Raw genomic sequence first — 25,118 nt, 5'->3', positions numbered from 1 at the left:
TTGATTAATGAGGTTGTTGGGAATTTAAGTATATGCTAAATTGACCTGAAGCTCCATTTACAACCAGTTAAGGAACTGACCTCTTACGTTGGTGATTGAAAGTAGACTTATATTTAGGAGTCTGAAACTCATGCTCTCCTCCCCCTCATTCTGTAAAATAGGATCATGTGAGAATGAAATGGGTGGGCCAGTCTCCTTAGCTCAATGTCTTATTTAGACGCCTAAAAGTAGGCAGTTGTAAGTATCCTGTTGTTGTACACTTGGGATCAGGAATAATAATACCATTCTATTAAGATCAGTACATCCAGAATTAGTTTTCCGCCTTTTTCCCTACCCCCCCCCCCCAAGTGGGAAGGAATTTTTATATATATATAACATTTAAATAAAGACATGAGACTATGAGACTAAAGTTGCTGTCCAGCCCTCAAACTTCTCAGGCAAATTGTTGAGATTCTATCCTCAGGTAATGGTAGCAGCACATTGAATTTTTTCTCTTCAAAATATTCCCATTTTCTTCCCCCAGTCCCATATAGTCACAGAAATATTTTGGCTGCTTTCCTTTTACATTCCAATTCAACGCATTCCATTTATTATAAGCAGATTTTAGGAATCAGATATGCTTGGAGATCAGAGGTGGGAAAAAAAACATGTCAGAACTCATCCAGTCAGTGATGATACAGGGAGTGGTACTGGGACCCAGGATATTCAAGGTTTCTGGAGTAGCAGTTAAACAGGCAATGACTTGAAGCACTGCTTGGCTCTGCCTGTGTGAGGGAAAGAAAGGTGAGAGAGAAATGGAAGACATTTGCTTGCATCTGTGTCCATATAGTAAATATTTTCAGATTAATCTTGTCTGCTTGTGAACTCAAAGCAGACAGAACAGATACGTATTTTGTGTAGCATTGTAAACCAACATATCCTAAAAATCCATGCTGTAGTTACTGAATATGCTGTATAGAAAGATGTTTTTTTATATCCCCATAGGATATAGAGATGAGTCTACTTGCAAAATAAGGATCAAAGCTGGAAATTGACTTTCTAGATCTGAAGGTCTACCCATCATTATTTTTGAGTTTACAGAGGTCCAAGTTATGTTAAAATCTGTTTTGTAAATTAGGATCTTCGTAGCCTACAGGACTCCAGGAAGGTCTGTCTTCCTTATGCATGTCTGCATCTTGTACTCTTTTCTGTATTAGTGAAGTAATGCAGAAGTAAAATCTATGCAGTGTCCAAATGCAAGAATTTCAGGTCATAAAACAATTGGCATATTCTACGGAAAGACCACAAAATGGTTTTATAGTGTAGCAATATCCACTTGTTTTTTAAAGAGCTTATCTCCCACAGAAGCAGTGATACTGAATGCCCCTTTACTTGAGTACTCTACGTGTTTAACTTAGAGCCCTGAATGCTTTTTGAAAACAAGCCCCAATTATCAGTTTGAAAATGATTAAAATATGGGATTTAAAAGCCTATCAAAAAGGGGAAGATTATCATATTCTTACAAAGAATCCAAGAAAAGAAGATTTTACCTCTTTATGACATGTGTTTTTTCATCAAACTGTCAAAAATTATAAGGCATGTCCTCAGTTCCATTTGGACTGCTTGCCAGGAACACTGGCTGTATTGCTTATCTTTTAGGAAACTGGTGATTCTTTGGAAGTACCTTTTCACGCTGAGGGTAGTACTTTTTGGGATCCACTTTTGAAAGTTCTTGATAGCTCTTCTAACAAACATGTCTCTAATTCTTCAATTTGCTGATGAATTCTGTTTTGAAATTTCTCAATCTTGCTTGCATTCCAAGTACCAGCAGGAAGATTTTTGCTAAATAGTTGGAAGATCTGTTGGAGGAACTCATAGATGATCATTGTGACATTCTTCTGTGTGACTTTGGTAATTTCCATGGGAAATCTGAAATCAGTTGTTTCGCTGAGACATTGTGGAGAAAAATATCCATCCATTTTGCACAGAAAGTTCATGTTGTGGTAGTTCACTTTAATTCCTTGGAAGAGGCAAACTGGATGCAAGATTTTGATGTACAATGTCAATGTAATGCAAACTCGCAGTAAACTTCTCTGAAGCAGGATGGTCATGCTGATGAAGTAGTCAGCACTATTTGCCTTGTCTTTTTGCAGATCCGTAAGCTTGCAGTTTCTTCATTGTCTTTGTGTTCGCATGCTTCTCTTTCATGTCTCTGAATTTATTTCCTCTGTATGACATGCTGGGTATTACTCATTTTGCAGGAATTACGTTTTTATCAGCTGCGATCCTGCCAAAGTTTACTGCTGATTTCAAACAGTTGCAAAGGTTTGTTTGTTTCTGCCTTGACTGTATTTAATTGAAAAAAGAGTAAGTGAGTCAATCTGGTCAGTCAGAGGACATGGACAGATTAGCAGGTTAGAATGTGGTAAGGATATTTAATCTCATGCTTACTAGAACAGGCAGTCTTGCTTTATGCTGAGAAAGTTTACTTTTATGCTTAAGTTGGCAAAGAATGTGAAAGAGAATCATATCCCCAATTAACAGATATGGAGATATGAACTCTAAACAAGATGTAATCTTACTGATTTAAAAACAAATGTCTTTTTTGGTAGGACAAATTGTTTTGTTCGGGGAGTGACGTAAATTTTATTAGCAAAATAGCCCTGTTGTTGACACAAGCATTGACTCACTAGGGGCATATGTTGCTATCACTATGTTGGCAAATAAAGGTATGTATATACAGCTCTTAAAACAGATGCCTTTTTCTCCAAAATCTCTGATAGTTCACTGCTCAGAGAAGCTTTCTTCTACTTAATCACTTGATGAATTAGCCTACATTTTAGAGCCATAAAGGAAGATACGCTTTTATGTAAAGAAGAGGAATTCATTACATTTCGGAGTAAGAAACTTCTGTTTTGAAGCCTTCTCGTGTGAAGACAAGCTCTTAAGTAGACTGAATTTACTCGTGTTGGTAGCAAAATGTCGTATCTTCAGGACCACCCCAGCCACTGTACTGTTAGAATACGCCTCCCAGCGTCTGGCCAGTGTACTTCTCTGAATATCATGGCCAGGTTGTAGTAGCATGGCAGGTAGCCACCAGCATGTTAATTGTAAGTGCCTAAAACAGTCTCAGCCTTTTGTGATGACAGTTCGGAGACAGTGCTACACAAGCACTGTGGCTTGAAATGGAAGTGCTTGGTTGGTTTCTGAATATGCACTAGCAAAGAGCAGTGTTTCTGGGTACTGCTGGCTTCCTCTAGCGAGGCACTAGCCCTTGTAACTGTAATCACAATGTGAGAACTCACTGGTGATTGAAAAGGAAGACTGAGTTGAGTATTAAGGTAAGCAAAAGTTACAAGGCATTTAGCAGGTGGATTTGACTTTCTTCTTGTGGGAATCATTAAGGATTGCTACATCTATATATGAACCGAAGTGATTTGTCACTAAATTGTAGAGAGTTTAGAAAGCCAGGGGACATGCACTTACATAATTCAGCCTACATAATTACAGGGATTTTTGAAAAAGAATATGGAAAATGTTGAAGCTCAGGAATATAAGCAGCAAGGGAACTCCTGGACACTCTTGAGATTAGAAAGTATTTTCTTAAAAAAAAAAAAAAAAAAAAAAAAATTAGCAAAAAATGTCCTGTTGGTACTTGGGAGGACCTGTTAACACTGTGACAGACTGAAAGATTGCTACGGATAAACAGTTTCTTTACCAAGCCACAGGATGGCTTCTGCAGCTACACAGTAGGACCCTACTAACATATTAATGCTCCTGTGCTTATTCTTTTTGTTTTGCTACTGCTGTAGTAGCACTGTGGTATTGTCATAAATTGTCTACACCCAGAGATCTTCAGGGAAGTTAATTTATGAATGAAATTGTGGGGAGAATGGTTTTGTGTTGAAAAGACTGGACAGAGCATCAGGAAGGCTATGGTAGATGTGCATGGATTTGCCACAGATGTCTTTTGATGAGACATTGAATTATTTTTTCTTTTAGTTCTTAGTTTTTTTAAAGATGGAATTATTACATTTCTCTTCTTGTTTGCTGTATCTGTTTGTATTACTTAACATATTTAAGATATGTATGACTTCTAGTGCATAAGGGGTCTAAACTTAATTGGAGGCATTGCCTTTGTTGTGTATTTTTTTTTAAATATATGCATGTATCAAAGATTTAAAATAAACTGTAATTAACATGTAGTGTTAGAAAGATCAGAATATCTAATTGAAATTTAGCGTCATAAAAGGTTACTGAAGCTTGTACTAGAGGGATAACTATGAGTTCTCCTGAAATTAGATTGATCACAAAAGATCCCAGGACACAGGATTTATTTACTAGTTGTTACACACAGTCTCAAGCATCAGCTTGACACAAAGTTAATTTTTTAAAAAGGCAGTAGAGCATTTTTTTTTTTTTAACTGAGGAGATTGTAGTGTCAGAAACTTCTGGCTTTAATAGACTAGACTGAGCAGAATGAAAATAACTAGCAAGCTGATTCAGATCTTGATACATGTCTGGAAGCGTGTAGGGAGAGATTAGTTACGTGTGCTGAGCTGAAATTGGTTGATTCAAGGCATCGTATGAAAATAAATCACATCAGATCCATGTCTAGGTTACAGCTAAAGTGATCACACTAAGAGTGTCTATTCTGTAATGCCAGAGAGATCAGAGTCTGATCAAAAAGCTTTACCATTGGGAACATGGTTTTAATGTCTGGCCACAGTTTTGATAGTTCTGTTCAGAATTAAATGCTAATTCATCTCACCTTTGATTTGGCTTACTCTTTGCAATAAAAAAACAGGACAAAATTTCAATTTGGTGTACATATGGATAGCTCTGTTGCATTAGATGGAACAACATTGATTTAAATCAGGTGAGGACCAGTCCTTTCATCTACTAAAGCAACACAAAAAACATTTTAGTGTTGCATGGTAAAGCTGGATCCAATTCACTGTTAAAACAGTTTCATTCTGTTTACACACTGGAAAGCAGAGTTGCACCCCCAGTCATCCCTTATTTTCTTTCCATTGTGATTTCATAGATGATCCATGAGCTGTTTGGATGTTGTGAAAAAATACTAAAATTTCAAGGGGAGATTAAACAATAATTAAGAGTCTTTTAACCGTTATTGGAGAAACGGAAGAAATGTTTTCAAAAAAAGGAAAAAGAAAAGGCAACAAGGGAAAATCTGTTCACAGTCACTTCTAGATGAGCTGTAGGTGGTGAAGGAGAGAATATATTCATTGTGGAAGAACCTTTTAGCCATTGATTAGGAATCGGAGACCTGTTGGCTTTGTGCTGCTTGTCTAGGGAAAGGTAAGGATGGTTGCTTCTGAGGGAAGCTGAGTTGTCTCTACACAATGTTGTGTGTAACTCCCCTACTTTGACAACGTGTTTTACCCACATAAAAAATTACCAACTTCTAAATTAAAACTCTCCTTCTCTGAAAACACAGAGAGAAAGAAGAGATATACACATTCTACTTTGTAGTGCAAACCGTCCACCCTGAGAGCAACCTCTTCACACTGACACTTGCTTAACACACTGCTGGCTGTTCTGCAAACATGGAAATACTTTCCCTGTGGGAAAGAGATGAAAAGCTTGAATGAGCAAGTCAGGAGCTATGAACCTATGCTTTTGTTTTGGTGCTTCAGGTTTTTCTGAGCTTTGCATTACATTCTTTCCTCTTAAACACTTCTGTGGAGTTTGGGCAAGGGACCGAGAATTGCTGGAAAAACCATTTTTTCTCTAGCGAGATAGAATATGTTTGTTGGTTTTGAATTTTTTGTTGTTGTTGCTGTTTTCTTTTTATCTTTTAAATAATAATAACTAAAAAAAACCCACTCCATTACAGATTTTGTGTGTCTGTAACAAGTGTGAGCATCAAAATGTCTTGGTTTTGTACTCACATATGCTGTTATGCTTTCGTGATAGCTAAAGAACTTTTCTTGGACTGTGGATACCATTTTGCAGCTCAGGACATGAAATTTTGTGGCTCTGGTGGGAGCCAAGAATAAAATTCAGAGGTTTAAGCTGAAGCAATAAGTCTAGTACAAAGGACTGGGAATCAACTGAATGGAACTATGATCCCAGATCTGAATTCACCTGGGTGACACCTAGGTTAAAAGTGCCTTTCAATTTTCCTGTATTTTAACTGCATCTTTACACGGTAAATACACCTAGTTACTGCATGCGTTGGGAGTGTTGTATAGCTTTGCCCAGGCTCTGTGTCAAGATCATCTAGTGGAAGTGTGAGAAATGCTGGCAAAAAGAGGAAAAAAAAATTGCTGAGGCCTGATCAATGCAAATCACTTTTGAATCTGGATGACCCTAATTTCTGGGAGATAAGCTACTTTAATGTCCGGATTGTCTTTGTTTCACTCTAATGTTGCCCTGTTTGCTTGCTTAAGAAGTAATGGTGATAAACTCTGTTAGTTCATATGATAAAAACTTGCCTGCACCACACAGTGAAGCGTAGAGAGACATTGGCAGATGGAGGACCCCCGATGGCTCCTAGCCCCACCACCGTCAGCCCAGCGAAATCCCACCTCCACAAACCCAAACAAGCACAGGGGCACAGCGGTTAGCAGGAACGCAAATTAAGGGCTCAGAGGAAGGGCCCCTTCCAAGATTGTCCTGGGGGAGCATCACCCCCATGGCCTGAGAGAGAAACTCATCTAGGTGAGTCAGTGCCAGAGCACCTCATGGACTTCCTGGGGGTTGCTGCCGAGAGGTAGGGGACACGTTATGGGATGCAGAGGAAGAATTATTTCAGGATTACACAGGACCTGTTAGGGGATGTTTGGGGGAGGAACCAAAGGTAGGGAAAGGGATAGAGCTGGGTGTTTTGGGAAAGAGAATACGTGAAAATAGAGGGTTGAAGGGATAAAAAAGACCAGTCATGTGTAAATAGCAGCTGGTCAATACATTTCTATGGTTGGGCCCTGCGCCTGAACAGGAGTATGTCCTCTCTTCTTGATAAACTCCATTTCTAAGTATTTTCCTGGGTGAAGGGCTGTATTCTGTAGGTGTGCATGAGTATGGAGTCTTAAGTGCCAGCACCTAGAGTCAGACCGCAGGCCCCGTGTGTCATTGGCATTAGCAGCTGGAGAGACTAGAATGAGTGGACTTAAGTTCCAGCAGCTGAACTGGGACCTGGGGTCAGAGATCTGTGTGTCAGTGGTGCCAGCGACTGCAACGAGTGAGGGTATGCGATAGAACATGTGGGTGCTAGAGAGTATCAAGCTAGACTATCCAGTGAGCAGATAGTGTGGTCTGAGAGCCATGTGCGTGGCTGTCTTTCAGGGTGACAGCACAGGAGGGGCTGGGTGTTGGGGGCACCAAGGGAGTCCCGGTCATCTGCTGTGGAGCTCTCTATGTGTGTGCACATGTGTGCGAGGCGGTCTGCACCAGCAAGTGGAGTGGGGTTGAGGACTTGGTGGCCCACATGTCCAGGTGCCAGGATCCAGAGACAGCTACAGGGCAGATGATGTGTCTGAGCCCAGCTGCTGGAGGGATTAACTTTGTACATACGTGTATACTTGTATATATTCCCACTAGCAGACCTCCATCCTGCTTAGCAAGAGAGAGGAACAGGAAGAAGCTGTTGGTATTTATGTGACTGCTCTGTGTTGATCTGGTCGTGTGTATACGTATGTATGTGCTGCACATGTGTTTGCCTGTGTGTGCGTACTGGGAAGGCCTGGTCAGCCTCACTACTGGTTGGACCTGGGGACATGGAGCTGCAGCAGCCTTGCTTCTGTTGGGCTACTGGATTCTGCCTACCCTAACAAAAGACAGTCATTTTCTTTCAGCCAAGGACAGCAATTCCAGTAGGAAATCCACAGCCTCATCTAAGTGCTTATAAGGTACCCATCTCACCTCATTCATGTTATTGAGGACTGTACAAGTGAAGGAACACTTGCAGGGTTAAGAAGAAAAGATTAATCTTTACTGGAATATTTGCCATGGCGAAAATGTAGAGGTCATAGCATACCAGAAAAATGGAGGTGGAATACCCTACAAAGGCTGTTTGCCTTTCCAAGGGAATTTCCATCTGGCTGCACTGTCAGACTCTTTGTGTTAGATATTTGTGACTCTAGTGTTCTCATCTGCTTGCAATCAATTGTAATAAACAGTTAGACTAGCATTCTTGCTTATCAATCTGTAAAAGGGTCATCTTGGCAGCCAATAAAATAGCAATCATGAAAGCATCTCCACAGTGACAGGAGACAGAAGGTTCCTAATGCTTTCTCACTTGTACTAGTCATTGCTGGTCTTGTTAAAATTGTGAGTTTGTGTGGTAAAATAAGAAACCAAAGTGCCAGACTAGATTCCAGGAGAGACATTCACTCAGTTTTCCCGCTGAGCAGCATTTCTTTCTTTCTGGGAAGAGTGCAAACATCGCTATATTTCTTCTCTCAGATGTGAAACACCCTTAGGCCTGAATGACAGAATCCAATAAACATGATAGGGAAAGCTCCACCCAGCCAACTTGTTTACCCCCAACTGCAGAGCAAATGTTTCATGCTGCATGTGTTTTTAGAGATCTTTGTCAGCCAAATTACTCTTGGGAGCAAGCCTTTAATACACGACAGATGATGTCGAGCTTAGGGTGAAGTTTTACCACACACAGCCACATCGATCTAATAGTTAGCTCCTACCCAAAGAGTTGGTCCAGTTTTTCTCCTGTTTGCCCTTAGGGACTGTTTCAGCTCAGGAAACTAATAGAATTAAAAAGTCAATCCTCTTCCATTTCTCTAAGACAGGCAGTGGGGGGGAAGGATGGACAATTTTTTGCCTGCTTTTCTATTTTGGATTGGCTAATCATAGTAGAGCTGGTGCTGGCACATAGGGATGACCAGAAGAACATGGCTATTAGCATAGAAGCAGCATGTGCTTTTATCAGCAGGCAGCCTTCAGATCACCTGAGATGATATGCGTAGGCTTGGATGATCTGATCTTTCTGATTTCCCATGGTAAGGCCTCTGAGGAAAAGAAATCATTTTCTTAGCTTTTAGAGTGATGCTGACAATTTGGATCTGGTCTCTTTGCCTTCAGACCTTTTTAAAAGGAGACATGACACGAAGAGGCTGGAAACCCAGTATTCTGAGTTTAGGAGCCTCTACTGCGTAGAAGGCAACCTGAGGTAGTCATGTGATCTTGTCTCAGCATGACATCAAAGTCCCATTTTTCAGGAAAGGGAAGCATTAGGTATATTGTGAAGTGTTACAGAGTTGAAGCCAGATATAAATCAGTCTGTGTGGTATGTTAGTGTGACTATTAGAGGCTACAAACGTGCATTAGTATTGTTCAGCTTTACCATATATGCATACAGAGATTGTGTAGGCTATCTTGTATCATCCTCATAATAACAAATAACAGAGTATTTCTGGTCACTTATGTTGAGTGGAGGGCAGTTAGTGTTCTGATGTAATGAAAATGTCTTTGTGTTACTGACAAATGCTTTTTATTTCAGCATGGCAGTTTGCATGTAAGAAAAGTCTTGAACAATGTGACGTGACTGTAGGAAGACTGGTAACTGAGTAGTGATGCAGAATTGCCCAGACATGGTGAGGTGAAGACTGAACTATATGTGCCAAGTGTGAATAATTTTTAAAATGTTGTTTCATGAGGTAATGAAGCCTGGTTTTTGACCTCCTTTCACTTGATTCTTCAACTCCACCTCCTTGTGTTCTGTCAAAGCTTTCAGAAGGCAAGACAGAGGACATACTGCAACTAATTTTCAACTCCACACATGCTGAGTAATTAGGTTGTTCCTTAGTGAGGTCAGTAGACTTGTTTTCATCCCTGTCCTGCTGCTAATTTTGTGAACTCTGGAGGATGGTATCTATTTGAGGTTTGAACTGTGCTCTCGAACATCGTTGAAGCTGGACGATGGTTGAGAAAGCTGTTGTGAGAAGCAAGACAGACAGTTGGGCTGTGTAACATCTTGTTTTTAGGAAATCAGTTGAGAAGTGCAATAGAGATATCATTACATATTTTCCCTTGAAAAGTTGTTTAAAGTTGATAACACACATATATTATGTCTTTGGAATTAGGCGTTATTGTCAAGTGTAGTTGCAGTGAATTTTTTCTGAACTTAAATGAAATAACGTGCGGACAGAGAATATTGACACTGACTTGGTTTGATAACAGGAGTAATAACAATGCCAGCTTCTGCTTGTTTGGGTCGTGTCCGTGTCCCGTCTGTCTGTGTCCCCTCCCCACCGTCCCCCCGGTAAATATCAGTATTTCATATTAGCTTTGTTTCCTCTGGGGAGATGGTAACATCATGAAAATGGTCATTACCAGCAGTTCTAACAGCCTGCCTTGCTAATGATCTTGGCTAAAGGATTAAATGTTTAATTGTCATAGAGATAATTGTCTCTGTGGCTGATGGATCATCAAGTAACAAAGTTGCTGTTGAAGGCTCTCATAAGCTTGAGAGGAATGTATGATCACATAGGTTCCTGCCGCAGGACAGATTCCAAGCTGGGAACAGCTCATGTTGCTCTATGAAAATATGACTGTATTTGTCCTGTCTGCCATGTGCAGAGGAGTGTTTGGGGCACTAGCCATTCTCACAATTCACACTGCATCAGAAATAGTTCGGACTTCCTGCCTGAAGACCCCCAATGAATCCAGTGACACCCAATTCATTTGCTGTGTAGATTGCGACTCCAGAGTGAAGAGCTATTTGTACCAAGTGTTTTGCTACTTAGGATTTTGGAGAAGTCTGTCTGTGAAAGAGCTAGGTGAGTTTCCTAAGCCCTTTTTTAGTCTTTGCTCAGGAGATCGCTTCTGGAATAAGTGAGCTGGCACATGTCCCTTTCAGTGCAGTGCAGTTAGTAAGTGGTCTAGGATTTTGGCGCTGATGCTTATTTTGAAATTGCTTAGCACACACGACAGGCAACTCAGCAGGCCAGCGCATGACAGATCAGTGTTTTGGACAGCATCTGGACACAGGAACTTTTGATGCGCTGAAATTGTGAACCAGTTCACTGTAGAACTTATTTCAAAGCCTATAGGAATGACAGCTTTAAAACCCTCGATAGAATAAAGAGTATAGGTTGCTGGGTTTCTGTCTGAACAATTACGTGCTAGACAAAGAGAGGTACTATGGCAAATTGCAGCAATAGGCTGCAGTGCTCTGAATTTTCTCATCCCAATCCCACAGTGATTGACGCTGACAGAACAGCTACATCCTCAGTCCAGAGGCCTAGCAGTCACCTTCTGTGAACTATAATTCAGATTATAGTTCTGGGAACAGATTGCCCAGAGAGGTTGTGGATTCTCCTTCTCTGGTGATATTCAAGACCCGCCTGGACGGGGTCCTGTGCAGCCTGCTGTAGGTGACCCTGCTTCGGCAGGGGGTTGGACTAGATGACTCACAGAGGTCACTTCTGACCCCAAACATTCTGTGATTCTGGTTAAAAATTATTGCTGAGTTCTCACCAGCAAGCTCATATTCAATGGAGTTTCATGTGTTATGCACCTTTGCAAGTAAAGTTACTTTAATGAGGGCCAGGAGGGCTTTCTTTCTGCCATGCTAGAGGCTAATCTGCTAACATTTGTGAACTCTGTTATATTTATTATCTGTGTGTATTGAGTCAGTGGAATTGCCTTGTGTTTAAGAGGAATGAATCTGGAAAGAGTAACTTTGAAGTTTCAGTACAGAGTGTGTGAGAACACCAGTGGCTGCATTAAAACCATAAGGCTCCCAACTGGATTAGATAAAAAGTGTCAGGGACTGTGATTTTTTTTTTTTTTTTTTTATTGTGCTGCAGATTTTAAGTTATGTATGGATGAGAATATTAGGTCTCATAATCTGTTGCCACTATATCATCTGCCGTGGGAGGCACTTCTACACTGCTATATTAAAATTCAGTAAAGAAATATTACTGTGTCTTTTTCATGAAGACCCAATACAAGATTTACATATAATTATTCATTTCTAACAATATCTTGCATCAGAGAATCACATAATGTTTTCCTTGGATGTATTAATGAAACCTTGTTTTACATATAAGCATTACTATGCTTCTGTAAAGACAGTAGAATCAAAATGGGCAAAGGAGCGTGCCCATAATGTAATGATGTGCTAGTGATGAGGGCGTGAAAGGATGTTCAGGATGGGATCTGCAGCTTCCAGCTTTCAGTGTAAGACTTGCACTTCTGGGCCTGTTACCTTGGGCTACTTTTAGTATCAGAGGAGACCAATGAGCGATTTTAAGTTTGATGCATCTGATGTACTTTACATGTCTAGGGTGAGACGAGTTGTGTCATAGCAATGTTTCTCTTCATTAACTATAATGGGAGTCTAGACAAGAACCAAAGGTGTCAAAATCTACAACAGAGATACTTACAATTGAACAGATGATTCCCCTCCCAAAGGCTCTGACTGTAACCCCTCTGCATCTTACTACCAGCCCTACACCTCATCCCAGAAGAAATAAGTTCCCTACATTTATGTACTTTGCTATGACAGTAACCCATACAGCTTATCAGAAAGCTTTCAAATTTTGCCATGTTCTCAGTTACGGCAGTGGCAGCTGTGCTTCCTCCTGCTGGACTGCTGTATTTGTGCCAGAGCCACTGGTGTTCTGCAGTGTGGGAGCATTGATCACCCTGAGCGTACTACTCGACCAGTGTGCTTCAAAGGGCCAGGAGGCCTCTCCAGTGTTCATGCTCTGAGGAGCATAGTGTGGTGACACTCTGAGGATTGGTCTGGGCTGGTAACCACAAAGCCAACATGTTTCTGTGTCCTGGGTGTGCGGTGATGAAGCATCAGTGCTGGCTAGGTCAGCTGGCTTAGGTGATCAGGCTGTGCTCAGTATGAAATTGTCTCCCTGGCTGGAATTGTGTTGTCCCTGTGAATCATACAGTCAAAAATTATTCAGTCGTAAGCCCTTTCAGAATTTAGCCCGTTTTAGGCAATGTCAGTCCAGAGGCACATTGCCTTACTCTCCCTTCTTCAGCTTTCCCACTGAATAAGCTACTGATAGATAACTGAGAGTTGCTGATGTTGCTTGTTAGGAACTTTGTTCATGCACTTGCTTGATTTAATACATGTGGTTTATTATGCCATATAATCTGCCATTTGGTTCAGAAAGTTGGAGCTGCTGAGTTATTATTTGTAATTATTAGTTTTCTAAGGTAGGACCATTAGATGCTCTTAATATGGGCTTGTGCTGAGCGATGCAGTAAATTAAGCTGATAGATATTACATTATTGTGTTGTTCGTGTTGCCCTGTCACTTGTAAATTGTGGGGTTTATTTATGTCCTCATCACTATTTTTATATTGCTTCAGTAACTCTGTCAGGCATTAGTGTTAAATTCAGCATAATCTGTACTATTCTTAATGACCAAAGCTAAGCTTCTCCTTAGACAAGTCAGCCTTGTTTTATGAGTCAAACTGAAGGAAGCAATGTACAAAGGTCCAGTATATTTTATCTGATGTGAAAGCTATTTTTCAAACATGACTAGGACTCTTAAATGCCAAGATTTATTCTCAAAAGCACTTGATGGGAAGCACACAAAAAATCGGATCCACTAAAAATATATATTGGGCATGATTTTCATGTTGAAAGGCCAAATCTTTGTTGCCCCTCCAGACTACTCTCTTACCACAGAATGGTAGGGGTTGGAAGGGACCTCTGTGGATCATCTACCACTTATGATAGGTAGAAAGGAGACAGAATTACCTTTAGTGGGCCAGTTTAGTACGATATTATGGAAGTGAACAATTGCAAGTGTATTTTCTGAAATGTTAAATCTTTGTGAAGAATTGGCTCTTAAAGTTTTGTAGTTAGGAGGTCCTTAACATGCCGTTGCATCTCATGGTTGATAAATATAGTAATTCTAGCGGAGGTTTCTTCCTTTAACAAAAATATTTAAGAGGGGACTGTTACTACTTAACAGATTATCATCATAGTTTTCCTCTGGAACTAATGTACTGCACTGCTAGCAGGTATTTGTTTCAGATCTGTAAACATGAGTGAATGTGTATGTGTATCATAGCAGAGATGACTGATAGTCTGCAAAAACTGACGTGGAAACTGGATTTGAATTTTGAACTTAAGTGGAAACATGTTTACTCACAAAAAGATTGCTGCTTTACTTTAAGAAGGTGATAAGTTGATTGTGGGGTAAATTTGAAGTCTCTACAGGGTAGTTTTGTGCTGTTCTGTGCTTCTTTTTACCTCTGTCTTGGGGAAGCAAAGCATGCCTCAGTTCTTATTTGCTGCTTAGAGCAAGTATCGCTTAAATGAGGATTTGTCTTTATATCGAAAGTTTATTCCTGAAGATCTTTCTGTGTGCATTCTAGTGTTTCAACTCAAAGCAGAGAATAGAGTAACAGCATGGATTGTTTTAATTTTCAGGAATACTGAGGTCCGAGTCAATGAGTTGATTCCTTGTATTCCCCAAAGGTGTCCCCTTTCCTCAGTCCATCTCATTATACCTTCACACAAAAAAAGTGCAGCTGAACCATTTCAGTTGTTTGGGTTGCTGCCTGCTTTCTTGGAATCTGTTCCAGCAAAGTCTCATCTTTTAACGCTCAGGTGAACAGTAGTACAGCAATGCACTATCTGCACCCTAGACTAATTGTATTAATCTAATAATGTTTTAGAAACCAAAACATTACGAAGTCTTAAGCAGACAAGAAGCGTAATGCCTGACATAAACTTTCCTGTGTTTTTTCACTGAAGCTGTTCTGTAACATCTGCCTGATACTGGAATAAACCATGCAATTAATCGAACAGGTCTAATGAAAAGGAGATGTGACAGATCAGAAGCAAGCATATAAGGTTACCCCTTACCCTTTAGCAACCGTATGTTGAAATCTCTTTTGTGTAGGGCGCAGTTCAGGTACAGAGTATGCAGTTTCACAGTCTGGATACAATATCTCTGCCACACAGATGGAATATGAGTCGGTATATCCAAAGACCACTGTCAACAACAAGCAAAAGTTTTACGTGTCCAGCCTACCATAGATGACAACTGTTCTGTGGAGTTTTGCAGGGTAGTATATCATTTGGCTTAAGGCGTGTTGGATAGGTACCTGTGTTCTAGAAATTAAGAGTTATATTCTGCCTCCACGGGTGTGTCTCTTGAAAAACTGTAGATTACATGAAATGTACAAGCTTTGAAGGAAATCTATAGCATGTGAAGGGATCCTATTTATATCTCTGTAGGCCAGAACTACTAGAGATTACATCTATGTAACTCTCTGTAGATGTAATCTTCTTCACTAAATTACATTGGACTTTGAATAATACAGTTTGCATGGGATCTACACAATTTCAGAAGCACCCATATGTTTTTACTATATTCTCAAGACTTACCAATATGTTTATAATAAAGTAAATCTCACGCCTTTAGAGAGGTCTGAGTGGACTTCTGATAGTTATCTGTTATCTTGTGTTGAAATATATCAACATGACCGTTTTACTGCTGTGAGTTTAATTTAACTCCTCCTGTCCATCCAGTGATCAAAATATATTTTAATATGAGCATATGCTTGGATTTCAGGTTAGCTCTTTATTTTTCCATATTCATAACATTTCAGGTTTGCCTGTTTTGACAATTTTTTTCTTTTAGTAAGTAGTGGAAAATATAGTGCCAGTGTTCATATTTGTTTTAAAATAAAGAAGTTGGAGCTGAGAGAAACAGAAGAGTGATGATGCTTAGCAGAATTTGGAAAATCCTGATTTTTTGGCAGTAGTAGATAATTCCATGGGAATAACTGGTGTAGTCAGTATTTGAAGCTTTCTACTGTATTTATAATGTTCCTTTATAGTGATCACATTCTCTAAATTTATATATTACTTATACCAGACTTTTCATACCACCTTAAGCAGGTGTATTAAAGAATGATTCACACGGTAGTGGCTTTTTTCTTGAATTCCCAGATGTGCCACATCAGTCTGACTCTGACCTAACTGGAGCTAATCTTGTTTTATTTTAGAGCAGGCAGGTGAAGGATTGGATGATAGGCTCTGGTCTTACAGGCTGTATGACTCGTAGCATGTTGTCCTGTTCTTAAAACAGGAAGTGTGCAAGAATACTTACCTAATTGCATGTACTCCCCCACACACACAATAATTTAATAATTGAACCTGTCTGCGCATGACGATATAAAAAGCAGCAAACGTAGGTGGTTTACACTATCTTTGTGTAGTTGCCTGATTGTTTTCTATAGTTGAATCTAGAGTTAGAAATTCAGTAGAGTTAAAACAGGATGTAGCCAGCAACCTTTGCCTTGGTGCCTGCTGTCAGCCTTCTAAATTGCTGTTTAGCTGGCACTTAAATGAAAGCCTGTTGCAGTTCCTGGATGTGATTGCAAGAAACACTAAGTGGAAGAGTGAAGAAGGGGAGAAAGAAAAAAAAGTGCAAGGAAAATGAAGAGGATATTTTGGAGCAAAGAGAGGACTATGGGGAATAGATATTCCTCGAAAGAGAAAGCATTTCTGAATCGTCATCTGATCTTACAGGATTGCATGTTTTCAGTGTGTGAAGTGGTATGGGAGAAGCTGTCTATTAACTACTGTTGAATTTGCTGTAATCGTGGCATCTGCAGATATACTTCCAGTGATTTGCACCTTGGTTCTCCTTGGGTATTAGAATCAGTGGTTCCTAAAGAAATATCTGTAGTCTAAGTTTCAAGTCTTGCTGGAGCCAGAGTAGTGGTCTACAAGATAGTGACTCCCTCAAAAAACTGCTTGCTTCGAAACTCAGTTGTGTGGCTTGCCATCCTGAGTTCTCACTTGTTTTTCTAAAGCACACCTTGACTTGTCCCTGCCTTGTTAGGGTAGAGATTCACTCTTCTCAGTTAGTCACCTGGGTGGCATGCTTTTCAGACAGCACAGGTATTATTATTTGGGACTACCCTTGGGATCTGTGGTGATAGCTGCCTCAAAAATTGTTATGGCATCTGCCTCTCTAATAGCAGATATTGTGTGTGATACAGCTCGGTTTACTCAAATAATTTGGGGCAGGATCAAAACCATAATGTATGGAATGCATGGGTGGCAAAAGATGTGATTGGAAAGGGACGAAGAACAGCAAGGTAGCAATGCAATTTCCTAACCATTTATTTATGTAGCAACCAGAGTGATGAAAGCATCCTAAAGCGCAGTAGGTCTAAGGCTGTTTTGGCTTAATAGCAATTTCGGAATAAATTGCAAGTGCTAAATTTTGTGTGAACAGAGTCAGCATTCTCAGTATTGTTAAAGATTCTATAAAATTCTAGTGGATAAATTAAAATGTTAAAATAAATATAGTAAAGCCATGTAGCAGAAGTACTAAATATATAGTGAAAAAAAAATCTCAGTGTCATTATCTTCTGGATGTTGCAGGATATGTGTTTGTGGTAGGAAGTAGGAGAGGGAAAGAGATACAGAACCTGGGCATGGAGACATTCAGCAACATCACAAATACTCGTTCCTGTTATGAGGTAGGCCAGGGTATGGCATCTAGGCCACGGTCTGGATGAATGGATGAAAAGCGTGTTGCAGATTCAAGTGCTTCTCATTTGGAAGACTACAAAAGTGAGGGAAGGGCTGGGGTAGGGCAGAAACCTCAGGTGCTAATCACCTCCTACGACCAAGCAATAAATGGTGTTTTGGGATGATATTCTTCAACACTGCTTTTCTTCAGGTAAAAACAATTAACTTTGATATACAAATAATTATTTATGTAAGATTCTCCAGATTATCTGCAAAAACTGTATCTTGCAGCCCTCCTGGGAATACTTTGAATTTAGTTTTTCCAGCAGCAGAAAATGAAGTGCCATGTATTCAGATTCTCAAATTGGGAGTGAGCTGTTAAAAGAGTAACGAGAGGAGACCCAGAGTCTGAGTACAGGTAGTGCAGATAGTGCAGGGCTGCTTACCCCAAGGACTTCTCCACACATTTTGATGGCTTTCCTGCTTCTGATCTCACAAAGCTCTTAGTGACCTTCTGGCGGGTTTTTTTTTTGCTATGATGACTCTGAACCAACCTCTTCTTATGATATCTTGAGGGTTATGTGAGTGTGTTAGTATTATGAAGGCTTATTTTGAGAAAAGAAGAACCATACTGGCGTATGGGTTATGCACGTGTGTTTAGTGATACACTGGAGGTTTTGTGAATTCCTCCACTGTGTAACCATTGTAACTACCGTTGATTTGGATGTGTCTTTGATAAGACAGCCTCTCCTGCGACGTGTGTTCCCCAGCATCTATACTCTCTTAGAGAGAAGTGCCAGGACTTAGGTGCCTTTTAGCAGTTCCCACTAAAGGTCTTCTGTTCAGCTCTGCTTTAGGAGATGTGAGGCCACAGGATGAGGTATGGTGGAAAATGGCCTTAAAGGTTCAAGGGTTCGTTAAGAAATACCACCACAGAACCTCCTTGCTGACATTTAGTTACACTAGCAAATAAAAGTTTGTAACGGTGTTGCTCTGGTCGGGGACCAAGACAGACGGAGACCTTGCTTTTGAGTCACAGTATGTGCTGCACACAAGTGTACAAGTAGAAACAGAAAGGTCTCAGGTTTTCCTTTTTCTTGGTCAGAATTGTTTTGTTGTTTTTTTGAAAAGGCAGATGCTTAGCCTGCAGTGAAGGAAGTTTTTCTCTTTTTATACCTTTTAGGAGCTTGGTCCTATAGCTCTGTCACAATACATTTTTTTTTTGTGCGTGATTAGAAGCATAGTGCAAAATAGTTGGAGGGCACACAGAAAGCTGGTCTCAGAGCGAGTGCTGGATGAGAGTTGCTCTGACCACAAACTGTAAAGAGTAATCAAATACTGTACTTGTGTCTATAAAGTGCTTACCACAGGGACTAATTAAAAAAACACCAAAACCCTCCTTCTAGGTCAGTTTGTGAGTAGAAGTTTCATTTGCTGTGTTAAATGCATCCTGAAGCATAGTATGGGTTAAGCAGTATGTAGAAAATGCTTTCAAAGTAGTTTAGTTCACTAGAAAGGTAAAGTAGAATCATAAACTGGAAAGTTATTCTTCAGCATGTAGAGGGCAGAAGGGAGTTCCACACTTGTTCCTTCCCTACAACTTATTGCTAGTGCATTGGTCTGTTGCTGCTGGTGTGTTATGGTCTGTGCAGAGCTACCTGGTCAGTATGGTCCTGGCTACTTACCATCTGCTAAACTGCATTGAAGGACAGCATATTTTTTCTGTCCTATGCTCTCCCCACGTGAACAAACCTTGCTACAGCAAGGTTTGTTTTATCCTGAATTCAGTTGTATCCTGAATTGGAGAGGAGGCTTACAGTCCTCAGAGGATGTAGTTACTATCCTCCATGTTCTTTCCAGTATTGTGTTAGATATATCATGCCTCTGACCTAATTTACTTGCTTTCGTCATATTTCAGGTATCACCGATGGCAAAGAAAACACTTTTCTTTCTCCCTGTGAGTCCTGTAAGACTGCTGATTTAGAGCTCTGGGCTGTGGATGACTACCTCACCCCAGGTATTCTGTTTATAGCCTGGTTTATGGGGGGGGGGGGCGGGGGGTGTGCTTATGTTCAGCGGATTCTCTGGTTTTACCCCATAGGCTATTTTGACCAAATGAAATCTCTGAAATTTGACCAAATAAAGTCTCTGACATCCTGAGCTTTTTAGGACAGTTGGTGAGGCACTGTATTACCAACCTGCCTCTCCCCTGTCCACCCTCCTCACGTTTACTTGAGCTTTGGTGAAAGAAGCCTTACTAAGGTGAAAGTGTCTGAATGGATGTCACCTGACCTTCTTACATCTGGTTTTCAGTATCTATGCTTGCAAGAAGTCCTGTTTTCTCCAAGGAGTGTTAATTAGTTGCCTCTGTCAGTATAGTGTACGTAACATGACTCTGCCCTTCTATCTCTGTTTCGTTGCATGCTTTTCCTGGACAAGAAAATGGCTGGGTTTAGTTGAAATGTCACTGAGATGGAACATACTGTTTAGACTTTTTTCTTAAAGCAGAACACATATGTCATTTCCTAAAGCTAAGATTTAGACCAAAAATAGAACTGAGTTTGGCCACTGCTTGCAGAGTAGGATCCTTGAAGTTCTAAGGGATAAATTTCAGACTTCTAGCAGGGCCTTGACCCTGTTGCTCTGAGGTGTGCTGGCTATACTGCAGCACGCTGAAGACTGATGGAGTTGAGCCAGAGGCTCCTGAGGTAATAGGAGCCAACAGCAGTGAAATATCTCAAAGGAATTAAGGAGTTTTCCACTGAGAAGGTGGCATGGCTGTCAGCCCAACTGAAGTGCCTCTACACAAATGCATGCAGCCTGGGCAACCAACAGGAGCAGTTGGAAGCCACCATGCCTTTGGAAAGCTACGACCTAGTTGCCATTACTGACACTTGGTGCAATGAATCCCAAGACTGGAGTGTAGCTGTCGATGGCTGCAGGATGTTTAGAAGGGACAGGCAGGGAAGGAGGGGCGGAGGCGTTGCCCTCTGTATCAAGAAATGGATAGTGTGTGAAGCGCTGTTTCTGAAGAATAATCATAAGCAGGTAGAAAACTTGTGGGTAAGAATCAGAGACTGAGGTAACAAAGGGAACCTTGTGGTTGGTGTCTACTACAGGCCTCCTGATCAAGAGGAGCCTACTGATGAAGACTTCTTCCAAGCGCAAGGCCTCTCAATCACCAAGTGTAAGAAATCAGGAAAGGTAGGCAAGAGACCGATATGGCTGAGTTGAAACCTGCTGGTCAAACTATGGGGCAAGAAGCAAATGCAGAGGCAGTGGAAGCAGGGACAGAGGTATCTGGGGAAGAGCGTAGGGACGCTGCCTGGTTGTGCAGGGATGGGGTCAGGAAGGCCAAGGCGTAGCTGGAGCTGAACTTGGCAAGAGATGCCAAGGGTAATCAGAAGGGCTTCTACAGGTATGTCAGCCAGAAAAAGAAGGTAAAAATAAACGTACCCCCCCTGTTGAGCAAGACTGGCAAACTCATAACAACGGACAAGGAGAAGGTAGAGGTACTCCACAACTTTTTACTTCAGTCTTCACTGGCAACCTCTCTCCTCACCTCTCCTGACTTGGTGGACCACAAAATGGAGACTGGGAGAGCAAAGTCCCTCCTTCTGTAAGAGATGATCACATTCACAACCACCTGAGGAACCTGAACGTATATAAGTCTATGGGACCTGATGGGATGCATCCCAGAGTCCTGAGCAATTTGGCTGATGCAGTTGCCAGGCCACTCTGCATAGTATTTGAAAGGTCATGGCAGTCAGGTTGTCCTGGGTTCAGCCAGGACGGGGTTAATTCTCACCAGAAGCCAGGAGGGGACACAGCTGGGCGGGCTGACTGAACCAACCTGGCCAAACAGAGCAGGGTATTCCATACGATGTGCCCTCATGCTGGGTTCCAGTGGGGGAGCTGGCCAGGGGGGGAGTTAATGGCAGCTAGGGAGCGTGCGGGGCACCGGACGGTGAGAATTACTCTGTGCATTTTGCTGTTTGTTTTGTATATTCTTCTTATTAATATTGTTGTTGTTACTATTCACTTCCTTTGCTGCTCTGTTAAGCTGCACTTACCCTGACCCACGAGGTTTTTTTACCTTTTTCTTTCCATTCTCCTCCACACCCCAGCAGGGAGAGGGGTGATAGAGTGACAAAGTGGCCCTGTGTTGCCGACCATGGGCCAAACTACGACACAGGTGAAGTCCCTAGTGACTGGAAGAAGGGAAACATTGCACCTGTTTTTGAAAAGGGTAGGAAGGAGGACCCTGGGAACTACTGACCTGTCAGCCTCACCTCTGTGCCTGAGAAGATCATGCAACTGATCCTCCTAGAAGCTCTGCTAAGGCACACAGAGGATAGGGAGGTGATTTGAAACAGCCAGCATGGCTTCACCAAGGGCAAGTCCTGCCTGACCAACCTAGTGGACCTTCTATGGTGGAGTGACTATGCCAGCGAACAAGGGAAGAGCTGTGGATGTGGTCTGTCTGGACTTCTGCAAGGCCTTTGACATGGTCCACACCAACATCCTTCTCTCTAAACTGGGGAGATATGGATTTGATGAGTGGACTGTTTGGTGGGTGGGAGTTGGTTGGATGGTTACATCCAGAGGGTAGTGACAATGGCTCAATGTCCAGATGGAGATCAGTGACAAGTGGTGTCCCTCAGGGGTCTGTACTGGGACATGTACTGTTTAATATCTTCATGAGTGACATAGCGGGATCAAGTCCACCCTCAGCAAGTTTGCAGATGACACCATGCTGAGTGGTGCAGTTGTTGGCACACCAGAAGGACGGGATGCCATCCAGAGGGACCTGGAGAAGCTCAAGAAGTGGGCCTGTGTGGATCTCACAAGGTTCAGCAAGGCCAAGTGCAAGGTCCTGCACCTGCTTAGGGGCAAACCCCACTATCAGTGCAGGCTGGGGGATGAAGGGATTGAGAGGAGGCCTGTGGAGAAGGACTTGGGGGTACTGGTGGATGAAAAGCTTGACATGAGTCACCAATGTGAGCTTGCGGCCCAGATGGCCAGCCGTACCCTGGGCTGCATCAAAAGCAGCGTAGGCAGCAGGGTGGGGATTCTGCCCCTCTGCTCCACTCTGGTGAGACCCCATCAGGAGTCCCGCATCTGGATCTGGAGCCCCCAGCACAGGAAGGACATGGACCTGTTGGAGTGGGGCCAGAGCAAGCCACAAAAATGATCCAAGGGCTGGAACATCTGTCCTATGAGAAAAGGCTGAGAGAGTTGGGGCTGTTCAGGCTGGAGAAGAGAAGGGTCCAGGGAAACTTCATTTCACACCTTTCAGTACTTAAAGGGGGCCTATAGGAAAGATTTGGACAGACTTTTTAGCAGGGCCTAATGCAATAGAGCAAGGGGTAAAGGTATTAAACTAAAAGAGGGTAGAATTACACTAGCTATAAGGAAGAAATTTTTTATGAGGGTTGTGAAACACTGGCACAGATTGCCCAGAGTGGTGCAGATTGCACAGATTGCCCACTCAGGGAGATGCCTCCTCCCTGAAAGTGTTGAAGGTCACATTCGACAGGGCTCTGAGCAACCTGGTCTATTTGAAGATGTCCCTGCTCATTGCGGGGGAGCTGGACTTGATGACCTTTGAAGGTCCTTTTCAACCCAAACCATTCTATGATTCTGTGATAAGTCATTGTATTGCCTTGTACAGAAGGACTGGTTCTCTGGTTTATCTGTACAGAAATGAAAAGTGTAAGGCCTTGACGTAAAATCTGAGACCACATTTTTGACTGTGCATCTTTTGTTGTTCCTTACCACTCACATGACCCGACTGGCATTTTTTCAACAGACTTTAGTGGACATAGTTTTAGGCTTTTGTATGGGAATTGTGTGGATGTTCTGAGAGTGTAGGAGTGAGCAAGAAATCATATTTAACTCTCTCATTGTCTACTCATTCATGCCAGTGCTTTTAAAAGACAGATTTTAGATTTAGGAGTGAATTAAGCTAAACATAACAAAGAGATTTGTGAAGTTCAGCTGCGATTTAATAAGGAGCATAGTCAAAATTTAATCTTCAGGAACAGGTTATAGTCAGAAATGGAACAAGCTGGAGGAGTAAAATGTGTATTATCATGGAGAGTCGCCATGTAATTTAATTTTTTATCTCCTGCTCTTCTTCAATGCTATTAAAATTTTCTTACTCCTTCCACCTGTCCTCTATATATTGTTTTTAAAGGAGTGAAGGATAATAGTTCTTTGTTGCAACAAATGTTGCAATAAGCATGCTATAAAAGTGTAACAACCATACACTGTTGTGGTGAGGACTCTGTCCACAGAGACTGAAAGATTTCGGCAGCCCCCAGGTTAGTGACCTGGTGCTATTGCTGCTCCTACCACAGTAAGTAAGCTCAACCACCCAATCCACCAGTATGGTAACTGTTTACGAGAGCGAGGATTGTAACAGCAGCTGGTGAAACAAGGCACATGCACTCATAAAGGCTTTGCTTTATTAGTGGTGGAAGGATGTAGCAGGTCACAAGGGCTTGATAGCTGAAAGCAGAGGCTGTTTGCATACTTCTAGTCACCAAACCACATTCTCTGTGCTTGAACATGAGCTAACCACAGCTCAGACCAGTAAAAGCCTGTGAATGAGGGAGAGAACTAGAAGAACCTGGGTGTGTCACAAAAAACCAGCATTCAAAGGGGCTGTCCGAACTGCATGCTTCACTGTGATCTGTCATTCTGTCAGACTTCAGCCTCGGTAGTTGCCTGAGCTAAAGGGAGTTCCCCGCCTGCTTTATAGGTTTGGGAGGTCTGAAATGATCTTTGCAAACACTGATTCACTAAAGTGGCTATGGCTGAAAAAGTACTCCCATAGGTTTTGTATTCCATCTGTCTTATCCGCTGCCTTCCACACAGACCTTTCCATATGCTGTCCTCTTCCCTATGCTGTGTGGCCCAGCAGGGGATGAAAGAAGTAGAATGGGATGAAAAACTAGTGGTTTGTTTAATTATTACTGTTTACTTAGTCTCATACAGCTCACTGCAAGGGGATATATAAACACCTGGACCAGGTATCATAGGGGAGATGGCAAGAAGGCGGGAACATGAAAGGGAAGGAGGTGAGGCAGGACTGACTTCACAGAAAAACATTATAGCTGTACATACCCCTGCATGACTGTCAGTCTGTAGAGGATCAAGACCTTAAATTCCTGGATGATAGAGGAACGGAGGCTGAACCTCAGTATAATCTAAACCATGCATTTTTTGCAGTTTCTTTACTGTAGTTCTGAGAGATAGCGATTTCAGTTCACCTTAAACTGTATGATACAGTAAGGCCATGTTTCCAACTGGATTGCCATGGATACTGTTACTTCTTCACTGCAAGTTTTTATTGTAAGTGCCAGGGTATGCTCAATATCTTCATGGTGACCAGTGTACCTTTCCGGAACTGCAGATGAGGTGTGAGTACAGCTGGTACTTGTAAAAGGCCACTAGAATGACACTGGTTGAGAGGTGAGTCCTCTGTTTAAACACCAAACATTTATTCCCATGGTGAAGAGCAGGTTTCATTTCGGCTAATAAACAGCACTATCACCTAAGATTTGAGCGGTCGTATCTGATTCTGCTGCTGTCAGACAGCTGATGTACTTCAACACAGAAATGACTGCTTTTTAAGTCAACTTCTAACTGGTTTGTACAAACAATTTTCCTGAAAG

The 25,118-nt window shown here is 41.7% G+C and overlaps 1 protein-coding gene across 1 annotated transcript in view; it reads left to right on the top strand.

The window, feature by feature from the left end:
• MOB3B (MOB kinase activator 3B) overlaps positions 1–25,118 on the top strand; it is a 104,282-nt gene that overhangs the window by 6,061 nt on the left and 73,103 nt on the right. The window contains exon 2 of the mRNA XM_075411034.1: positions 19,355–19,453. The gene's annotated coding sequence lies outside the window, so the exon portion shown is untranslated. The remainder of the gene's footprint in view (positions 1–19,354; positions 19,454–25,118) is intronic.

Source organism: Opisthocomus hoazin, chromosome Z (genome assembly GCF_030867145.1).
Source record: "Opisthocomus hoazin isolate bOpiHoa1 chromosome Z, bOpiHoa1.hap1, whole genome shotgun sequence".
Taxonomy (NCBI): Eukaryota; Metazoa; Chordata; class Aves; order Opisthocomiformes; family Opisthocomidae; genus Opisthocomus; species Opisthocomus hoazin.
Note: the sequence above shows the minus strand (reverse complement) of the source record. Positions and strands in the feature narration are given on the sequence as shown.